We start from the raw sequence: 23320 nt of genomic DNA, 5'->3' as shown, positions 1-23320 counted from the left end.
GAAGTTCCCCAAATCCTCGGGAGCCAGAATGTCTGGTGGTTGGAGCCAGCGTCCTTTCAGCTCCTAGAATTCTTATACAAACCTGCTGTTTACCTATGAGTTACATATTAGTCATGTAACTCATCATTTACAGAAAAATTGTCAAAAGCATGGCGATGCAGTGTGTTAATGTAATGAAGCGTCACCAGAATGCTCACGAAACGAAGACCCAAGTTCCCAGCGTGAGAATGTTCTCTGCAGTGGCTGGAGGAGAGACCGAGCACCTGCACTTTCGCTCAGGCCCCAAGCTGATGGTTTTCGGAATTGCATTCACAGAAACGTAGTTTTTGAAACCCAGTGAAATGAAAGAAAACTGTTTCATTTATCAGAAGCTAAAGAAGGACCTCTTTCCTTATTGAAACCGATGCCAAATTTTCCCATGCTAAGCAACTTTGTAACCTACTATTTTTGAATAATTCCAATTGAAAGTGTTTATTACTTTGCAGCTCCAAATACAAATATTGAATTTCACAGATCTGTGAAAAATTGCTAATTATAGAATAGCATTTATGTAAATAAGATATTTAAATACATTTAAAGTATAGGATTTTTAAGAAATTGATCTTTATTGTTGAAAGAACTAGTAAATAAGAGAGTTTTTAAATAGATATTTAAAATAGAAGTACCTTCTATAAATGTTCAATAAGTGTGTTCCTACATCAAATTTGTGTATTCTGTACAATGTTGACTCTCATAATGCCTTCTAATAGTTCCCTGCTAGGAAAAATATTAACGAAAAATACATTTCCAATATATAATCTTAGGAGTAAGCAATCCTTACAATGGTCATATTGGGAATATTTAATTAGATGGAACAATTTCATTATTTCTTTATTTCCTACACTGGAGATTGGTTATAATGAACTAGAGTAGTTAATTCTTCAGTTTTTATTTATGTTCTAATGCTTAGGACTCATATTCCCATATAAGCCATTATGAACTTCTCTACACTCAAAGCTAATGATAAATAGCAGAAAATTAGCATTAAAAATGTCAGATCTGGTCTTTTGTTTCTATCATTTCTAGTCCTGTCTCCTTTCTACTCCCACTTCCGCCAGCCTCGCAGCTCACCTGTAAATTTTGGTTCTTTTGAACCTTTGTATCACCATGCAAATAGCATGTGTAAGATGAAGAACCTGGGAACTGAGCTGTCCTATCCATTATGGCAGAATCTGTCCCCCAACAGCCTACTCACAAAGCTACAGTGAGAAGCAGAGGCCGATTAAGGTCACCTGAGCACCAGACCAACTTGCAGGTACCTGAATGATAATCAATTGCTGCTTTAACACCCCGCGTTCTATGTTAGTTATGCAGCAATAGCCTGCATGTACAGGGAAGGGGTATAGACACCAGAAGTAGAGTTGACACACAGGAGATGCCTCTGGGGACACAAAGAAAGAGTAATCAAAAGAAAAGAAAATGAAAGGAGAGGAGAGGAGAAGAGAGGAGAGGAGAAAAAGAAAGGAAAGGAAAGAAAAAGGTACAAGAGAAGAAAGAAATAGATTTTTAGTTTAAGCAATGATGGAGTTAAAAAAAATTAGGAATAAGCCATAGAGATCCAAAAACTTTTATCTAAATACTTAGGACCAGATGTATATGGAGCATAGAATTTCTCAGATCTTATAAAGTTATTAGAAGGTATATATGGTATATTTCGTAGCATTCATCAACAGGTTCTAGGACAATGCCTCAGAATACATTTTTCTGTAATAAAACAATCTTCATATTATATTTCTATAAGTACAGTAAGTAAAGGCTAAACAATTTCATGTCAGTTCACTTCAGATTTTGTTTCCAAAAGAGTTATTAAAATATTTCTGTTTTTAGAGTTTTTATGCATTTCAAAAACTACAGGTGATGTCAACAATGCAAAAATTACAAGAGTATAAAAAAGTAGAAAAATCATTGAACTGGATGTTAAGAGGACTAAAACCCAGTGAGACTACCAGCTAAGGTAAAAAATAAAAATAACTAAGAAATAGATATATTCATTGAACACTTCAAGTTGTTGAAGAAATATCCAAGAAAAGATACTCATGCCCTAGCCATTTTGGCTCAGTGGATAGAGGGTTGGCCTGAGGATTGAAGGGTCCAGGGTTTGATTCCGGTCAAGGACACATCCCCGGATTGCAGGCTCGATCCTCAGTAGGGGGCATGCAGGAGGCAGCCAATTAATGATTCTCTCTCATCATTGATGTTCCTCTCTCTCTCTCCCTCTCCCTTACTCTCTGAAATCAATACAAATATTTTTAAGAAAAGGATACTCACCCTCTCCTCTGTCAGTAGGAATTACCCCCTGCCCCAATTCATACTCCTTGTGTTGTCATTGCTGTTAACAATTAGATGGAAAAGGTAAATTACTACCTCTTTTCTGCACACAATAACATGGGTGAGCAAAGCCGGAGCAGAGTGCAATGTGGGGCAGGGAGGGCAGTTTGAGAGGCCCGCCTGAGTAATTTTTCTCCAAAGTCAATCGTATGGACACAGTCCTTGAGTGGCTTTTCAGCATGTTTAAAGGAGTACCTAGTTCTTGAAAGACACAAAAGTGTCATTATCTCCAGAAAGGTAACTAGAGCTGACAAAAAACACAGACATTTGTGGAAACTGCAGGCTCACAATAAAGACTCTTATTCCAGCCTAAGTCAAATGCATCTGATAATTTAACAGCATGTTAGAGGCTTAATTCACATCTTCACTGGTGATTTGTAAGCCAACCAGGGTGGTTCAGAATTAGTTTCTAGGCCCATATTTCATAACCTTTAAATCATATTTTTAAAGTCCTGTAGATTTAATTTCCATATTGTTATAAAATGCCATTATCACTGCTATTTAATTTCTTTATAAGATTAAAAATTCTATAGAATTATTTTGGAGTGGCATTAAGTGGGCTAATACATAATATTAGAAATGTTCAGGAGCTATAAGTAGTAACTTTTTTAGTAAATAAATGAATGTGGAAAATTATGTCTCATCTTACTGTTATTTATTTATTGGTTTAGTAATGACATGTTTATTGACTAGATAAATGAATAAAGAATATGTTTTAACCACCTACCAATATCAAACAATTGAAAATGTTTTCTTTACTATTTAAACAAGCTATGTGTATTTGAATGTCCATACATTTCTATTCCTAATTTTCAGTTTGGTTCTTCAATATTTTTTGTTGATATGGTGGGATTGTAAAATTTTTTTTTTTGATTAGTGAAATTTCCATGGAAACGGAGAGAAAATTTTCAGTCCATAATTAGTGTCTATTATTTTCTTTTCATCAAAGTAGTATGAACACTTAAACCTGTGTTATATTTTCATGCATGCCTGACTTAAATACAATGCTTTTCTGCAATTTATTTCTATGTACAATTCTGTTTTTAAAGCCCCCCTTACTGAGTTATAATTGACAAACAAAATATTGTATATATATTATGTATACAACTTAATGAATTTAGGCATAATTATATACCCATAAAACAAACATAACAAACATTTCCATCACCTACAAAAGTTTCTGCCTTTCTTCTATATTTTATTTCATTGTGATAAAAACACAATGTAAGTTCTACCCTCTTAGTAAATTTGTAAGTATAAAATACAATATTGTTAACTATATGCATTATGCTGTATAGATTTGTAGAACTTATTCATCTATGTTCAGTGCTTTTTGTTATGTCTAGTCAGAGTTCTTAGTATATTAAAATCCAGAATAGATGTGATATCAGGTACAATGCTCACATATTAAAGTACTAAAAACACATCTTATGTTAAAATGTAAACATTGCATATTGACTCTTATAAAGCTAGCTATTCTTGCATATTGCTATTTCCCCCAAAGTTAGTAATGAATGAAGCGGATACCTAGTGTTTCTTTTTGAAAAAGTTTGAGCCTGTCTTGGGATTCCTTTAGATTACGAAGTCCTTTAATCGGTTAGCCATCCTGATGTGGTTTTATGAATGTATTTTGGAGAGATGAAACATACTCTAGAAGTCTGTTAAAATGACTCTAGTTCAGAATAACAGGAAAAAAAACCCCAAAAGATATATCCATTAGATTGTGAAAGGGTAAGAAAAAAATTAATGTTTGTAGGAAACTAATTATATGGAAAATGAATCATTCAAGATATCAAGCCCTGAAATACAACAATCCTGATTTTTGAAATTCAAAGACAGACTTTCTAAAGAGTTAGAAAATATTAAAGGGTGACAATTATAAACCAAAGGAAAAAAATAAATTAAGACTTACCTGCAGAGCTTTATTTAACTTTACAGTTGAGCAAAAGAACATAATAGGAATTATGGAAAAATACATTATTAGGAACACCTAAAGATTGCATAATCTTTTTAAAGACATAAAATTTTATCTTAAAAAGCAACATTTTTCTTTTCAATGTGAATTTTGAAGTCAAGTGGATATTTCCTTTAAAGATGTGAAAATGAACTTTTCCATTGAGAACAGAACTTTCCTAAGAGATATCAAAACTGTATTTTGCATTTCATCATATATGATTATAACCCGTTGAGACTCATAAGGTAACATTAAATGTTGACCTAACTGAAGCTCCTTCCTGATCAATAAATAAATGGAAACAGCAGAGAGCTCATCTGGTTGCCCTACTCCTGCTTGTGAGCCTAAAGTAGCTTGAGTTTTTGCCACTGTAACAACCCAATGCAGGCAGCGCAGCTCATTGGAAGTAGTAGGCTAGAATTCTTTCCTTTCAGGAAAGCTGACCTCCTAAACCGCTTTGAGGTAGATCAGGGCCTGTGAAGGAAGAGTCAAGAAAGCTTTTATCTGTGACTTATTTGTGACTTACTAGTGCTGCTAAATCATAATTTATAAGAAAATAAAGTATGGTTCCATACAAATATGAAATTAGCATGTGCCAACTGTTTAACTTGTTAGTGTGGAAACAACGAGTAAGATGTGAAAACAAGTTCAAAGAAGGTAAAATTGGTTCATTATAAGGAAATAAAATTCAACAATTAGGATCATATTTTCTAAAGGGTAGGACCCAATTGTATCTTTAAAAAAAAAAATCATTCATCCTGCTATGGATAAGAGTTATTTGCACTTCTACCCATCTTCTGTATTTGAACTTGCACTTCTAAATAACCTGTTCAGTAGAAGGGCAAAAAACCAGATAATGCTTGAAAGTCAGCTAGACAATGTCTAGAACTGCAGTGAAGAAGAAAGGTATCCTAATAACCTTAATTGCTCATTTATATGTTTTGGAAAACTTTCTCTGAGCATCTTCTGGTTGTCTTCTAGTTTCAGGTTTTCTTGATCAGATAATTCCTGTTTCACTACCTACATGCTTCTTCATTCCCAAAATCAACCACCAACTAATTATAACATTATTCTAGAATTTCCCTCCACAAAATTTTAATGCACAAAATCAAAATATTGGTTCACAGCTTTGCTTTTACCTCAAATACACTGTGTATCTTAAATGTAAATGAAAACTTATTTTCAAAAAGTATATACTTCCAAACAAATTAAACATCTTTTGGGAATAACCTTAGATCAGTGCTTCTCAACCTTCTGGTCCTTTAAATACAGTTCCTCATGTTGTGACCCAACCATAAAATTATTTTCGTTGCTACTTCATAACTGTAATGTTGCTACTGTTATGAATCGTAATGTAAATATCTGATATGCAGGATGGTCTTAGGTGACCCCTCTGAAAGGGTCGTTCAACTGCCACAGGCGTCGCGACCCACAGGTTGAGAACCACTGCCTTAGATGAATTCAAACATTTTCAAATACAGAACTGAAATTAAAAATGCCAATTTTAGCAATCTGCAGTTTGAACACTTAAGTAAAGACAAGAATTGACTGGGTAACTCAAAAAGAGAGCAGGAACATCATAATACACAAAACCGTGCCTAGAATTAATAGAAAATAAAGGTGTGCTTTTCAAACGCTAAGCACTTATTGACTGCTTACATTGGTTGGCACAAGTTTTGTCTTGATGGTTATTTGGGGGAGATAAAGGCATGGATGCTCTGGGAAAATACAGAGATGCAGAAGTGAATATGCTTCACTTATAACAAACAGTTTTTGTTGTTGTTTCTTTGAGGGGGAGGGGAAATGGTAGGTGGTTATTTCAGCCCTAAGTCTCAATAACTAGAAGCCTAAAGATCTTTAGAGATAAAAGATATAAAAACATACACTGTTGTTTTATCACGAGTGGCAAGAGGAATGAAAGGAGTTTGTGTGAGGGGCAAGCATTTCACTGTATAAAGAGAGAGTGGGAGCAGAAGCAAAAGAAAAAACAATCACACTCAAGGGAAAGGCACAGAATCAACAGAATACATATAATAGTTACCAAATCAGAATGAAGTCCGTAGTTTACACCACTCTAAGCTTGAGCCCTTTCATAACCTCTCTAACTTCTGAGAATTCTCTAACTTTGTATCTTATCCATAATCTATTTAGCTATAGTGATTCAAAATAAAATCCTTTACTTCTAGAGTGAAATAGAGAGATGAAGAATTTGGGTGTCTCTCTTTAGTTGTCCTTGGTTTGGACAGTAAACATGGTAGAGATTCAGGAAGAGGAATATATATCTATACTAATAAAAGAGTAATATGCTAATTAGACCAGGAGACCTTCCAGAGACCTTCTGGACATCTTTCCGAACAAAGCCCCCAAAGGGCCCTCAGGCTTATGCCCCCCAGCAGGGACCCTCACCCCGATGGGGGCGTGGCCAGCCTGCAAATGGCCATCATCCCCTCACCTAGGCTGGCCACACCCTCCAGTGGGGACCCCACCCTGATTTGGGACCCCCTTCAGGGCAGACCAGTCCTGTGCACCAGACCTCTATCTATACTAATAATAGGATAATATCCTAATTAGACTGGGAGACCTTCAGGACGTCTTTCCAGACAAAGCCATGGTGGCAGGGCCAAGGCAGAGGCGGTTAAGGGTGATCAGGCCAGTGGGGGGCAAAGAGGGGCAGTTAGGGGTGAGCAGGCCAGCAGGGGGCAGTTGGGGGCAAGCAGGCTGGCGGAGGGGCAGTTGGGGGTGATCAGGCCAGTGGGGGGGGCAGTTGGGAGTAAGCAGGTGGCAAGGGGGGGCAGTTGGGGTGAGAAGGCCAGTGGGGGTCAGTTGGGGGCAAGCAGGCCGGCATACAGAATGGTTAGGGGTGATCAGGCAAGCATGCAGTGAGCGGTTAGGAGCCAGCAGTCCCGGATTGCGAGAGGGACATTCGACTGCTGGTTTAAACCTGCAGTCAAACATCCCCTGAGGGGTCCCAGATTGGAGAGGGTACAGGTCGGGCTGAGGGACACTCCCCTGTGCACAAATTTTGTGCTGGGCCACTAATAGATATATCTTAAAAAGCTAAAAAGCTTATGGCAAATTAAAATGCACAAGTGACAAATGTCCTCTGTTGGTTAAAAAAACAACAACACAAAACCATTACATGCCCAGCCCGCATGGCTGAGGGGTTGAGTGTCAACCTATGAGCCAGGATGTCACAATCTGATTCCCGGGATTCCTGCTGAGGGCACATGCTGCATTGTGGGCTCGATCCCCAGTGTGTGGTGTGCAGGAGGCAGACAATGATTCTCTCTCATCATTGATGTTTCTATCTCTCTATTCCTCTCCCTTCCTCTCTGAAAGCAATAAAGATATATTTTTTAAAAAGATACCATTACATGAGAGCCCACATATTCTGAATATTCTATTTTGACCAATTCATTATTTTGATCTATTTGTTTCCAACCAAACTGCTTTCTACCGGATGGTTGCAATTGAGTTATTTGAGCCATTTTATAATGAGAGAGAGACAGAGAGAGGAAGAGAGAGAGAGAGAGAGGAGTGGGGAGAGCAGGAGAGATATCCATGGGCTTGAAAAAAACTTGGAATTCAATAACAGAAAAACCAGAGTATTTTTGGCATGGCACACAGTAGATACAGGCTTATACCTAAGATCATAGCCTCAGGTCCATTTGAAGACGGAGGAAAAGAGGAACATTGTCAAAACCTGTGCACTTTGGGTGGTGGGTTTAGGTTATAAGAATTATAAAAATGTTCATAATATTACATGTGTGCTGCTGCTAAATTGATGGTTTCAAACCTCAGTTGAATAAATCCTGTTTTTTTTTCTTCTGTTCTGTCCTAACTTCAACTCTTTTTTACTCATAAGTCCTTAAAACCACTTTCTTTACTCCTAGCTCCTCGCAGCAGATAATCTTAGGGAAAAGTTCACTAAGAAGAAAAACTGAGTTATAAAATAGCTTAATTGCAATCTTGCCAACACCACTTACCCCCTAAATTACCTAGTCTCTTCTGCACAAACCAAATTTGTAGACAGCAATTTGGTTGAAATCAAATTGGTCAAAATAGTGAATTGGTCAAAATAGAATACTCAAAATATGTAGGTTTTCATGTAAAAATATCTTTTAGGCAATAGAGGACACGGTGTACTTTAATTTGCCATAAGCTTTTTTAAACCATTTCTAATATATTCAAATTTATGTTATTAAAAATGTAATGTATTTTTTAGTCAGTTATATCTATTCAATGGAATGGCATTATTTTCTTGACATTATAAATATTACTTTCAGGTGTGTTATTTTGAAAACAAGTTGTACAAATGAATGTTCAAATAATAAAAATTTGTTTAAATTAATTTTGAGCAACCCATGGCATAACAACATTGTAAAACAAAAATGACATACTTAGTGACTACATAATTATATATTTTTGTTTCATGTAATCCTATGAGGCCTGGTTCTTATTTGACCATGGCTATACTCTTAAAATTACATTAAGATATTTGAACAATTTTTCAATTAATATAATTTAATTTTTATACAATTATTTGCAGTTATATTGGATTTTCATTGTTAAGAAAATGTATCAAAGACTTGGAAATAGGCAAAATGTAAGAATCATGCCAGGTTTATAAATATAATAATATTTCTAAGTTGGAATTTAAAATATTTGGAATGAACTAAGTTTTTGTGTTTTAATATTTAATGGATATTAATTTATTAAGCTGAAACTAACACTGGAATTGTATTTTCTAAATCCAAATTCACACTCTTGTGCATTAAAAATAAAACTCACATAGATACATTCCCATCCTTTTTTTTTTTTTCTAACAGAATATTGTGAGAAATGGGAACTTCTTTTCAGAAGAAACAACTAATATCTATTCAGTGGACTCAGAATGATTGATTGCTTTTATCTGCTGATTATTAATAAGATTACAAAAATAGTTCCTACAATTCTAGGAGGGAATACTAACACTTTCTTAAAAATTGTGTTAGAAAATGTTTTTATTGTGATAAAATATACATAACATAAAAGTTACCATTTTTACTTTTTGAGTGCACAATTCATTCTCATTAAATCTCTCTACATCTCCACTATCCATCTCCAAAAAAATGTCAACATCCCAAACCAAAACTCTGTACCCCTTAAACAATGACTCCCCATTCCCTCCTCCCCTCAGGTTCTGGTAATCTCTATCGCACTTTCTGTCTCTATGTATTTGACTATTCTTGGCATCTCAGATGGGTGGGTGGGTGGGAAGAGATCAACCAAGTAACTTAAATGCATATATGCATAACCCATGCACACAGACAATTGTGTGGTGAAGGCCGGGGTTTGGGGGAGGGTGCAGGTGGGCTAGAAGGGGTCAATGGGGAAAAGAGGGGGGGACATTTGCAATATCTTCAACAATAAAGATAAATTTAAAAAAATAAATAATATTTTTAGAAAAGATAAGTGAATTCAAACATATGTTATTTTGTTGTCTGGCTTATTTCAGTTTGCATAATGTTTTCAATGTTTATCCATATTGTAGCATGTATCTTAATTTCACTCCTTTTTATTATTTATTTATTTATTTATTTTTTAAAAATATGTTTTTATTGATTTTTTACAGAGACGATGGGAGAGGGATAGAGAGTTAGAAACATCGATGAGAGAGAAACACCGATCAGCTGCCTCCTGCACACCCCCTACTGGGGATGTGCCCGCAACCAAGGTACATGCCCTTGACTGGAATCGAACCCGGGACCCTTCAGTCCACAGGCTGACGCTCTATCCACTGAGCCAAACCAGCTAGGGCTTCACTCCTTTTTAAAGCTAAATATTTCATTGTATGTATACACATTGGTTTGTCCATTTATCTGATGATGGATATTAGGGTTGTTTTCACAGAAATATGAATAAACTAGGGGCCAATGCACGAAGTAGTGCACTTTGAAAGGAACTGTGGGCCACAAGGTTGCGGTAGGCACAGGGGCAGGTCTCGGCCCATCCTCTGCCCCTGCCCGGCCCCTCCCGCCACAGCCCCTGGTCCCCTGTCTGCTGGCAGCCCTGCTCCTTCCGTCACTCCCACGTGCTGATGGCGCCAGCCCTGCTCACACCTGCTGACACCACCGAGTGATTGCGGCTGGCACCATCAGGGTGGGAGCAGCAGGTACTGCTCTGATCCCCCCTCAGGAGCAGGGGGAGGTGGAGAAGCTCTCAGGAGCGATCAGGGCCAGCAGCTGCCCCTTGCACCCCCTGATGGTGCCGAGTGATCGGGACTGGTGCCAGGCATCAGGCAGGATTGGTGCTGGCAGTGGGTGCAAGCAGGGCCAGTGCCGGCAGCAGGTACGAGTGCTGGGCTGGACCATGGCATGCGGGAGCAAAGAATTTTCAGTAACCACCAGAGGCACGCCCCGATGACAGTGAGTGGTACCCTGCCTTGGTCTGGAGCCTCCGCTCACCTGCTCCACCATTCCCCTGTGGCCAACACTCACCATGTTCCTCACATGCTCCCTGGTGGTCAGTGCACGTCATAGCAACCGGTTGTTCAGTTGTTCCAGTTGTTTTGCCATTCAGTCTATTTGCGTATTAGCCTTTTATTATATAGGATGTGCCTCAAGATAGGGTGCTCTATTATTTCCAATATTTTAAGGTTGCGATCAATTATGTATTTTATAAGGGCCAAACTCAGTGACCCTTATATTCTTACCTTATGTGATTCCTCTTCCTTTCTAAACCACCCTTTACTTTGATTCTCTCTCTCTCTCTCTCTCTCTCTCTCTCTCTCTCTCTCTCTTTTTCTGGCCTCTTATTCCCAGGATTAATTGCTGACTCTTATTCCTCTCAGACACCAGAATTTGATGATATTCTTCAGGTTCTGACTTGTTAGTTTTCTCATCTTTCTTTTCATGCTGTACCTGAGGATCTAATCCCATAGTCTTAACCATGATCTTCACACTGAAGTTTATATAGTATTTTCTGAGAATTTAAACTGTAATTGATCATTCACTTATTTATTAGTTATATATATACTAAATTTAAAAGTATTCATCAAGCATCCTTTTTAACTGAATTTCTTTAGTATCTCCAGCCTGATGTCACCAAGAAACTTAAACTCAATGTGTCCCATGGGGACCTTATTCTCTGTACTTTCAATCCAGTTCCCTCTCAGTTTTTTTTTTTTTTAATATTTTTTATTGATTAAGATATTACATATGTGTACCCTCTACCCCCCCTCTCCCCGCTCACCCCCTCACCCCCCCGTTGTCCGTGTCCATTGGTTAGGCCTATATGCTTGCATATAAGTCCTTTGGTTGATCTTTCCCCCTTGCCCCCACCCTCCCCTACCTTCCCTCCAAGGCCCGACAGTCCAATCAATGCCTCTCCGTCTCTGGATCAGTCCTTGTTCATCAGTTTATGTTGTTCATTATATTCCACAAATAAGTGAGATCTTGTGGTATTTATCCGCTCTCCAGTTCCATCCATGCTGTGGCAAATGGTAAGAGTTCCTTTTTCTTCTTCCTCTTCTTAAAGAATACCTTTCAGCATTTCATATAATGCTGGTTTGGTGGTGATGAACTCCTTTAGCTTTTTCTTATCCGTGAAGCTCTTTATCTGACCTTCCATTCTGAATGATAGCTTTGCTGGATAAAGTAATCATGGTTGCAGGTTCTTGCTATTCATCTCTTTGAATATTTCTTGCCACTCTCTTCTGGCCTGCATGGTTTCTGTTGAGAAATCAGCTGACAGTCGGATGGGTACTCCCTTGTAGGTAACTGACTGTCTTTCTCTTGCTGCTTTTAAGATTCTCTCTTTATCTTTTGCTCTTGGCATTTTAATTATGATGTGTCTTGGTGTGGACCTCTTTGGATTCCTTTTGTTTGGGGTTCTCTGCGCTTCCTGGACTTGTAAGTCCATTTCTTTCACCAGGTGGGGGAAGTTTTCTGTCATTATTTCTTCAAAAAGGTTTTCAATATCTTGCCCTCTCTCTCCTTCTGGTACCCCTATAATTCTGATGTTGGTACGCTTGAAGTTGTCCCAGAGGTTCCTTACACTATCTTCATATTTTTTGAATCTCTTTTCTTTTTTCTTTTTCGGTTGGGTATTTTTTGTTTCTTTGCATTTCAAATCTTTGACTTGATTCTTGGGATCCTCTTGTCTGCTGTTGGATCTCTGTAAAGTATTCTTTATTTCAGTCAGTGTATGCATAATTTCTAATTGGTCCTTTTTCATGACCTCCATGGTCTCACCATACTCCTTGAGGGATTCATTAAATTTATCGGCAGTTTTCATAAAATTCTTGACAAACCTTATAAACGTGGCCTTGAACTCTATATCCAGTCGTCTGGCCTCCTCCGTTTCTGACAATTGTGACCTGTTTCTCTGTCTCCGCATTTTGGCTGCTTCCCTGTGTTGATAGAGTGTCCCTGCGCGCCAGGTGTCCTGTAGGGCCCAGTAGCTCAGCCTCCCCAGTTACCTGGGGTGGACACTCTTGGTGCACTCTTGGTGCCTCGCTTGTTGTAGGATCACTGGGAGGAATTGACCTCCAGGCCAATTGGCTGTGGGAAGCAGCTGTGTCTGAAGTGGGAGAATGGACCCCCTCTGACCACTGGGTACAGTGGCTCCTGGATCTAAGGAGGTGCTAATTCAGTCCCTGCCTGAGGCCACACAGCAGGAACTACGAAGAGGCTCAGCTGTGAAGCAATGCAAGCCGCTGCGGGGCCTTGGGCCTTCTCTTGGAAGTTCCGGGTCTGGCTGGCCTGGCTGCAGTTAGGTAATTATCAGGTTGCAAAGTTCTGGGGCATTCACATGCAAAAGCCTCTGCCGCAGCCCGGGTGGGGCGTGGTCTCAGGGAGTCAAAGGGCGTGGAAAGAAGCAATGGCTGATTCTCCGAGCCCGGAGTTGCGCGTCTCAGTGTCCCGGTAACGGCTGCAAGCACCTCTGAGGGAAAGCGGCCCTCAAGTTCGCCCGCTGCCGCCTGAGAGAGCCGCCTCTCCCCGTATGAGTCCTAAGTCCCCAGAGACTTCCCAGAACCGGAGATCAGAGCAGTCGGGAGCTTGTGATTCAAAAAGACAGCAGCGTCCTCAGGTGCCACCCCCTTTCCGCGCGCGAGCCGCCGCTGCCGCCGCCGCCGCCGCCGCCGCTGCACCTCTGCACTCAGCCTCCGCAGCTCCTCTGGCTCTCAGCGTGCTTTTCTTTTCTTCTAGTTGTAGAAATTACACTCAGCCAGCCTTCCTGTTGTTTTGGACGATGTTTGCTCCGTCCTTTGGGCTAATTTTCAATTGTTGTGGGAGGCGACTATTTCCCGGTGTTTATCTATGCCGCCATCTTAGTTTCTCTCAGTTTTTTTTTTTTATCTCTATTACTGATATCCTCATGAGTTGCTCAAGCTAAAATCCTAAATCCCTCTTTTCTTCCCATCCTAATTGAATCAATGTTGATAGAGCTCAAGTCTGCATCTCAGGGAATCTTATTCATGACTGGCCTTACTTGTTTAAAAAAATGAAGTAATCATTTGATTGGAAGAGAAGATATGCTTACAATAAGCAAGTGCTAAAATTAATTTATATTGCTAAGGCACAAACATGTTAAATCATGAAGATGTTACTGAAAATGTGTAAAATTTTAGCCCAGAATTCACATCCGAATAATTAGAAGTTGATTTACATCCACACATTTCATTAGTTATTTCAAATACCTTAGGCCTAAGAGCCTTTATTCAGAAGTTCTCATAAAATATGTTAGGTTAAGTAAGTACAAACAAACTAATTAAATAAAAATCTATCTATCCAGAGGCAATGTATTTAAAATTCTGGGGGAAATATTCTCAGATGATTCTTCCTGAGGTCCCATTTATTGTTTTAAAATTGCGCTGGAGAATGAATAAATGGGAACCATAAGATTTTATATGAGTGAAAGCATTTATGAAACCATATAGCTGCCAAAGAACATATTTTAAAGCATTCAAAATAGCTTGATTAATGAATAATTTAAAAACTCATTGAGGCTAACTACTTCATGTTAAATGACCTTTACCCCTTGGGTAACTGATAAAAAGAGGTTCAGCTTTGAACAATATAAGTTGAATTGGGAATTCGCTGGCTCATCCCAAAGCCTTTCATTTTATGAACTGAATGCCTTTTTCCTTCCTTGGATTTCTTTATGTCTTTTCATACACAATATATCATATGATGACTATGAGAAATGAAGAAAAGTGTGACAAAGAGGAATCTTGCAATGACCCATATATGCCTGTTAATGAAACAGCCTGGGTCTTAAAGCTGTTTCTATAATTTCTACATGTCAACCTTTTTTTTTTTTTTTGTCATCACCTTTGCTCAGCTATTCTCTATGTTTAGAATATGCTTTCCTCTTCCATTTATAAATTATCTTTCAACAGTTAACTGACAGTTCACCAATATTATAAGACTTGCCCTAATTTTCTTATCCACAATGAATACTTCATCACTCTCACATGTCTTTCCCATAACACTTTATCTATAATGCTATTACAGGTATCAATATTGACGCGCATTATAAATCATTATATGCACTGATATAAACCCCATAATTTCACCAATAGTCCTTTCCTTACCCAACACAGTGTTAGCTCGCTGAGGTCAGATATTATAACTTTAGCAGTTTTGTATCTCCTCAGAAATAGCAAAATGATTTGAATGTGACAATTCCATAAAATTATTGAATTAATTAAATCAGATGTTTCACAATGTTAATTACTGCTCAGAGAAAATGCCCTGAAAGTCCACAACTTTTACAATCTGAACTCAGTTTAATTATAACTATACTTTCATATTCATCCATACAGGTACTATTTGATTTAATTTAAAAATAACAGCTAAGAAAAAAAATGATTATACTTAACTATATTATATTTTATTATTTACTTCATAAAACTACATATTTCTATAGACTTTCTTATTTATTATGACCACTATATCAGTGACAAGAACAGAAAACAAACCTATAAAAACTACCTATGCAGAAACAGGAATAGTTTTCTTACTCTTTTCCCGCATGTTCAACACATTCAGAATCTTCCTGTGACAATGATCTCTCTCTCCAGCTGGCCATCAATTGAAGTGGAAATGACTTTATTTTAATTAAAGTCCCTATTGACACAGTTGCTTCCCCCTTAACATAGGGTGATCCTTGTGGAACAAGCAGTGGCCATGCTGCTTATTCTAATACCTTGGTTTTTATTTCTGATGGGCTATCTACTGTTTTCCTTACTTTTGCCAAAGAAATCACCTCCAATGGACTAAGCCTCTTTCTACAGTTCTAGAGATTAGAAAAGGGATATGTATTGCAGTCAAGGAACTACGAATTTTAAAGAGGCAGTTTGCCAAAGCTGGCTGATAAATGACCTCATTCTCTTTCAAGTTTATTGCCAACACCCTGCTGTGCTGGCACTCAGAGATGCATGATGGGGTTGATGTCTTTGAGCATGTGTTTTAGGAGAACAACTCTCAGTAAGGAAATGTGCTTGGATGGCTGACTCTATTTGTTTACCAAAGATGATCTCTTTTAGAATTCATAAAAGTAGGAAAGGGCTACTTACACCAGTTTCAAATAATTCTAATATAAAATAATTCTAATTTAAAATACCAAAAGAAAACTTTCTGTCTCTGTTAAAAATGGGGTGGGCTTCATGGGTTTACAAGTGCTGCATGGTCTTATGTTCTGTTTTCATGGTCTTGAAATTTTTAGTAAAATTTGACCAAACATTATTACATTTGTATTTTTTCATGGTTTAGAATGAGTCAAGAGGTTGTGGCTCTGAAGGTGACAGGTATTAACCAATTAAGTAAAATTCCTATATTTCTAATCTCCTGATTAACAATTGATATACTATGATCTAGAACATTGTGTTGCAAAGTTTTATTTAGCAGAACTCCATGCTGTTTTTTAATGTTTGTTTATTTTTTTTTTCCTCCTAATGAAACGTAATGCAGAAGCCCGACCTCTGCAACCATTAACAGTAGAACCAATCTTGGTCAAATGTGGTTGAAAGGAAAGGACTCTCTGGTCCATTTTCCTCTGGGCATAGAGATGGGGAGGGTGGTTTGGGGACAGTGAGGCCACATTAAAGAGCTCACATATGAGGCAAACACAGGTTGAAAATTACGAGAAAGATGTAAGCTATCAACAAAATTGCAGGTAAGTGAAAGCTTGTTAATATTCAGAACCAAGCCTTTTATTTAAGGGACTACAGAAACACCTGAAGTGAATGGGTCTTAAAGACTGCACTGTTTCTGGGTACCTTATGTAAATACATTTAAAAAACAACAGAGCAGGCTTTCCAGAAGAGTGTGAGAATTTTAAATCTCAGATAACCTTTACCTTTATTTCTCAATATAAATGATGACAGATGAAACTTATACAGTTATGTGATATACAGATTATAAAATCTATATATATAAAAGAGTAATATGCAAATAGACTGAAGGGCAGAATGACCAGGATGACTGCTCGACCAGTTGCCATGAGGCGCACTGACCACCTCTTGGTCCATCCCCCCAGCCGGCAGGCTCCGATTGCCCAATGGTGAATGGGGAATGGGGGGGGGGGCAGTGGGTGGTGGGGCCGGATTCCAGCAGCCAGGGAAGATGACCCTGATCACAGGCCAAGCCTAGGGACCATACCCATGCATGAATTTTATGCACCGGGCCTCTGGTATTGTTATAACAGTTTTGAATTTATTAAAAAAATATGACGTGTTTCTTAATATCAGTGTCCAGACTTTTGCAATGACCTCATGTGCGGTTATGTAAAATCATTTGATTAAAACTGGGGATATAATACAGACCTGTTCACTTTATTGGAATTAGAATTGGCTCAGACACAATGCCATTAACGGGAGCTCAACGAACTTTTCCATCATGAACGGTCTTAGAATATTGATAAACATTGCTCAGCATCCAAATTGAGCTTTAGACTCACTATCTCATTATATAAGAGCAAGGCATGAGTTTTATGTGCTGAATCCATGTCAAGCACTATTAAACTGACAAGGGTATAGAGAAGGAACAATACAGACCTCTGGGAAACTTGTTATTGCTTTCATTCAGGAGGCGAAGGGTGCATTGTTTCAATAGGGAGAGACTGATAAATTTTTGAAAACTCACTGATCAGTATTCTAAATGCACCATTTCTAGGAAAACATAACGTATTGTGATCCTTTTTCAATATGCTTATCAGCGTGGTTATCAAAGTCACATTTCAACAATGCCTATGCTCTTAAATTTGAACTTGAATATAAATGTTTGAATATGCAGGTTTATGTGGGGAAACTATCTTCAAAAGAATCTAAAGTAGGTTCAAGGACACACTTTGGAATTGACAATGCACTAACTAGAGATATGACATTTTTATAACCCTCAAGTCTGTTTCCCACAAGACCCATTATCCTTTTATAGCGATGATGGATCCAGATGCCTCAGTCACACCCAGGCCAGCTGGCTGGACTTTGAGTGATAGATATGATATGGCTTGCATCAGTTTCCCTAAAAGCCAACTTCAGGAACTGTGAAGACCTTAGCATCAATGAGAGCAACATGAAACAACAAAATTACTCCTTTCACAGAAAAATTGGGCCTGATAGAAGCATTTAGAAAAAATGCCAATGGACAACCAATAAGGTAGTCAGGGTTCACATCTTGATCTGAGAATTATTGGACCCTCTTTTATCCCTTGACAGTAAGGAGTCTATTCATTTTGGTGTCATGTCGACAATATAGTCCAGCATTTGATATTTCCTTTTTCTTTAAATACATAAGTATTGGGAAGAAAAGGTTATCTGGCCGGTTGTAAGTGCTTGGGATCAGCCAGTTGCAAAAGCCTGAATATCAGAAAGGTAAACAAGAAGAATAGGCATCTCTAGACACATTCAAAGCAGAATGAAGGCCACCAGGAGGCAGAGTTAAGAATCAAAGTGTAGCCCTAGCTGGTCTGGCTCAGTGGATAGAGCATCAGCCTGAGGACTGAAGGGTCCCAGGTTCGATTCCGGCCAACGGCACAATGCCTGGGTTGCAGGCTCAATCCCCAGTGAGGGGCGAGCAGGAGGCAGCCGATCAATGATTCTCATCATTGATGTTTCTATCTCTCTATCCCTCTCCCGTCCTCCCTAAAATCAATAAAAATATATTTTAAAAAAAGAATCAAAGTGTATGTTTAAGGGAGGAAGACAATATGGTGTAGAAGTGACACCCAGCAGAGCAGGGCGAACATGGGTTACAGTTATGACCCTGCCTTTACACGTAGCTGATGTACACACATACTACATATTGAGGAGCCTCCCTCTGCTCATTGGGAACAGAAGAATGGCAATGTTTTCTTGGGTACAGTCATTGGGATGTAGGTTATATTATGCCATGTAGTTAGTGCATCTGGTAGAAAGATTGGTACATTGTAATTGCTCATAAATTTTGGTTATTGTGACTGGATTTTCAAGGAAAAATATTACCTGTTTGTCAAAATTGATAAATGATCATAAAACACCTACTTGGAAAAAATTTTATCATCGCCTTTTTAATTTTTCATTCTCTTTTGAAATAAAATACTTTGATTTCATTGCTTTTATTTTTTTCAGTAAGAGGCATTTTAGTAAAGTGAGTAATAGCATGGGTTCTGGTCTTTGTCTTTTGTATTCAAATTGATTGTACCACTTTTTAGCTGTGTGACCTTGGGCAAATTGCTCGCCCTTTCTGTGTCTTGGTTTCCTCTTATTTAAATAATACTAGAGATTAGAATCACTGTTAAGACTACATATAGTTATTCTTTAAATAATTTATAATAATACTGGAAATAAAGCAAGTGCTATATAATTAATAGTTATAAATTTTCAACAAAAATATTTTGGTGGTATTTTGAGATATTCACTACATTTAATGTTGTAAGCTCAATTGCATACATTTCTTCTTCAGACTTTTCATTATTAAAACTCTTTGGAAAAACTATGCAAATTAATTTACTAAAATATTGTATGGTTATTATGGCTTTAAATATTATTATCAATTACTGAATTAATATAATTGTTATATTTCTTTAGAATAAGAACCCAGTGCTTGTAAAAGTCAGTGTATATATACATATGGGAATATTTTTATTTTTATAGTTTATATTACTTAACATATTTTATATTTCTTTTTAAATATATATGTAAGCAAAACATATTCTATTTTTAAGTATATCTTTATAGTTATGTTTATTTATAAAAGCTAATCTGTTAAATATTTTTTAAATAAAACTCCCCTAAGTCAATTAAAGTACCTTTCTGTATAAAATTTTTGAGATCCTTTTCATCTAGATCCCTTTAGCTCATCTTGCCTAGCCCTGTCCCTACTCTTCATTTTCTATGATTAATAATTAATATTCAACAGAAATTTATGTCATAAATTCTAAAGGTTAATCTCAACTAATTAAAAATACTGTTCTTCCCTGAAAAAAGTCTATGGCTTCTTTATTTTTCTGAAGGTTTGTTCTGTCATAAAAATATATACCATTTTTATAGTTCTTTCTAAATTTTTATGGCATTTAGCATTTTTAATATATGCGGGGGCTGGAAAAGTTAAGTTTACAGTTGTGAGTACAGCAAACACAGAGTTTATTCCTATATTATTATTTATTAATTATGTATTATTTTCCATACAAACAACTGTAAACCTACTTTTGTCCACCCTGTATATATATAGATATATCTGTGACATAGACATATGAATAAGGCTGCTATAGACCATCTACGGGTAGCCTCAGCCCTACCATCAGCTACGTAAGAGGAATTGTATGAGCACATCTTGGAAGGTTAGCTGAGCCAGCACAAGACAGAATCTGAATCTAAACAAAATAATTGCTTTAAATGAGTGTGTTCTGTAAGTGGTTTGTTATTAAGTACCCAAAACTAACTGATATATGGCTAAGCTCTATAAAGCATTATGTGTGCTATTGGGAAAAGCTGTATTTGAAGTTGCTAATGTGTTGGATTAATTAAAATTCTACTAAAAAGTAGATTTTCTAAAATTTTTACCTCTGCTATTAAAATATTTCAGCCCAAATATTTTCAAAGGTATTGCCTTTTGTTTTCAATCAGAATATCTTTCTTTGGAAAAAATATTTACAGTTCAAAATTTGACATGCTACTTCTTTTTATGTTTCTTTTGACTTTTTAAATCAAATTAGATATAAAAAATGCATCTTCTAAAATGTATACAATAACAGGAAAAAATATAAATTCATCCAATTGAAAATGGACAATCTTTTTATACATGTTTAAGAAAATTTGGAATTAGGTACAGAGGAATTACTTAAAAATAGGCATTTGATTAAAACAAGTTTGTTTCACAAAATGGTATGTAAATGCACAGTCTGTAGTTCTACCTCAACATCTTCAGCCATAACTTTTCAACTTTTTTAAGAAATGTTGATGATTATCTAGCAAGTTTTTATCTTCTGGATTTTTGTTTTCTTGTTTATTTTTATGGTCTATGATATTATTACTGCCTATGGTAGATGACAAATGTTGACAGATATATAGTCTGCAAATCACAAATGTGCCATGTACTTTTGTGAGGCATGGACATTTAGAAATCAAATTTTTGTTGAACATTAAGCATCAAACAGACTGTCAAACTTCAGTGGGAAGGTGGGGGGCGGGGTGTGTGTAAGAGATCAACCAAAGACTTGTATGCATGCATATAAGCATAACCAATAGACATAGACACTAGGGGGATGAGGGCATGTGCTGGGGTGAGTGGGAGGTCAAAGGGGGAAAAAGGGGACATATGTAATAATCTATGTAATACTTTAAACAATTAAAAAAAGAAAGAAAAAAGAAGTGTATTGTGTTTGCTATTTTGTGTTCAGGGAAAGAGAGAGGTCCTTATCTTGCACCCCCCAAAATCGTGTTACTAAATGATAAATGTTGATGTTTACCCTCAAACAAATAACAGAATTGCTGTACCAAGAGTAAATGAACGACTCCCTCTGCTTTACAGGGGATCTGCCCAGCCATACTTCCTGTACATATTTTACATGCAGCTAAGCCATCATTTTCATGTTTTTCAGCCACCTCAGTGACTGATGGTTGGGCATCTCGGCATATTTCAAAGTCCACCCATGAGCAACAGCACAACTAGCTCCTATACCAAGTGGTCAGCAGAGAAATCAACGATGCATACTTGTCCCTCTACTATGACAAACCCTCCCCTACGGCATTAGCTGTTCCTAGCACTCCTGTCCAAGTGCACCTCGATTTTGACCCAGATGGCCTTAATGCTCCCCTCAGTTTCACTGCACTTTAGACAGTTTTTTCCCCTTGACTATAAGCCTGTGGCCTACTTTTTTTTTTTTTTTGAGCACTTTAGAAAACTTTCCATTGTAATTCTATCCCTGCCCCTTTGAGATGTAATTACTCTCCCAGACTCTTGCCAGTTTTACAAACCAGAAATATTTTTCTCCAGGTCCTGGGAGCTGTTCCTTTGAAAAGTAATCATCCAGAAAGGTAGTGCCCTTATCTCCCAATCTCTGTGGGAAAATGGGAGTCTAACTTCCAATAAAAGACAATTAGCAAATACAGATGTCTTAATCACATTGAGCCACCTTCCCCTAACACCCTCCAGTACTTTTCCATTAGCTCGCCTCCGTGCTTAGAAATGCTCAATGCTCACTGCCTTTAGTGTCAGTGAAGTTCAATCTCTCTCCCCTAATGCAATAGTCTTTTTTTTAACATATTTTGGTTAATTTATTGGGGTGCCATTGGTTAATAAAATTATATAGAAATGCAATAGCCTTGAATAAAACCTTTCTTGACTATTTAAATCTGTCTTGCACAATTTTTCTTAGACAATTTTTAAGCAGTGTGTTGCTTAGGGCCCAGCTGGTGTGGCTCAGTGGTTGAGCATCAATCCATGAATCAAAGAGGTCACTGGTTCGATTCCCAGTCAAGGCACATGCCCTGGTTGCAGGCTCGATCCCTTTAGGGGGTGTGCAGGAGGCAACTCATGGATGTTTCTCTCTCATCAATGTTTCTCTCTCTCTATCCCTCTCCCTTCCTCTCTCTAAAATAAGTAAAACATTTTTTTTAAATAACCTATCACTTTCCCTAGCCCTTAGGTATGCTGCCATTGGGAAGGGCTGGGGAAAGTAATAGGTTATTGCTGGTCAGGGTGAGCTTTAACCACTGGTTAGCTTCATTCACTGTACATGCACCTCATATATCACTAAAAGAGACTTTAGCAAGAACTGGAACACAGTGAAGTTCTACCAATATCTCCTTGGCTTATTTTAATGCTGCTTATTTTAATAAAACAGCTTCATTAAAATGTAAAAAAAAAAATCCATAAGTGCTGAGGGAAAAGGGTCTAAATCAAAAGTGATCCTGGTAAACAAGCTAGGGTACAAAGAAACCTTGGAAATGATACATCATTCTTTACCTCCCACTTATTGCAGAAAGTAAGCACATGGCATAGAACTCAATCATCTCACACTAGAAGTTAGAAGAGGCCACGAGAGGTCAACAACCATATTGTACTAAGTCAGTTGCCAAAGAGTCATCCAGATGCAGTGCTTTTCTGTGTTAGAGTGGAGGGCGATTGATGAGAGGGTTGGGGGCCAATGAGACTATCTTTGAAATGTATTATTTGTTTCCTCAAATATTGTAACAGAAAATGTGTTTTTCTCTTGCAGATTACATCTATATGTCCATGTTGGGAAAGCGAACGGAAGAAGAAAGGAGAAAATGCAGGGGACATGTTTATAGTTCTTTCTCACCTTTATGGAATATATTACTGACAAGTCAAAAGCATAAAGATATGAAATGGAAAAATGAGATTGAATGAAGAAGCTTCACAAAATACTTATGTATGTTATATATATTCAAAATCATACTGTGGCTTCTTTGTAAAATGCATAGTTTTTATCTCATAGACCAAAGAAAGGTAGTTTGGATATTTTCCCTCACTCTCATTCCTTCCATTCTGTTGTTGCATCCAAGTCTTAAAT

This window comes from Myotis nattereri, assembly GCF_964212035.1.
Source record: "Myotis nattereri genome assembly, chromosome: 3".
NCBI classification, from domain to species: Eukaryota; Metazoa; Chordata; class Mammalia; order Chiroptera; family Vespertilionidae; genus Myotis; species Myotis nattereri.
The sequence above is the reverse complement of the archived record's forward strand: the minus strand, read 5'-3'. Positions refer to the sequence as shown.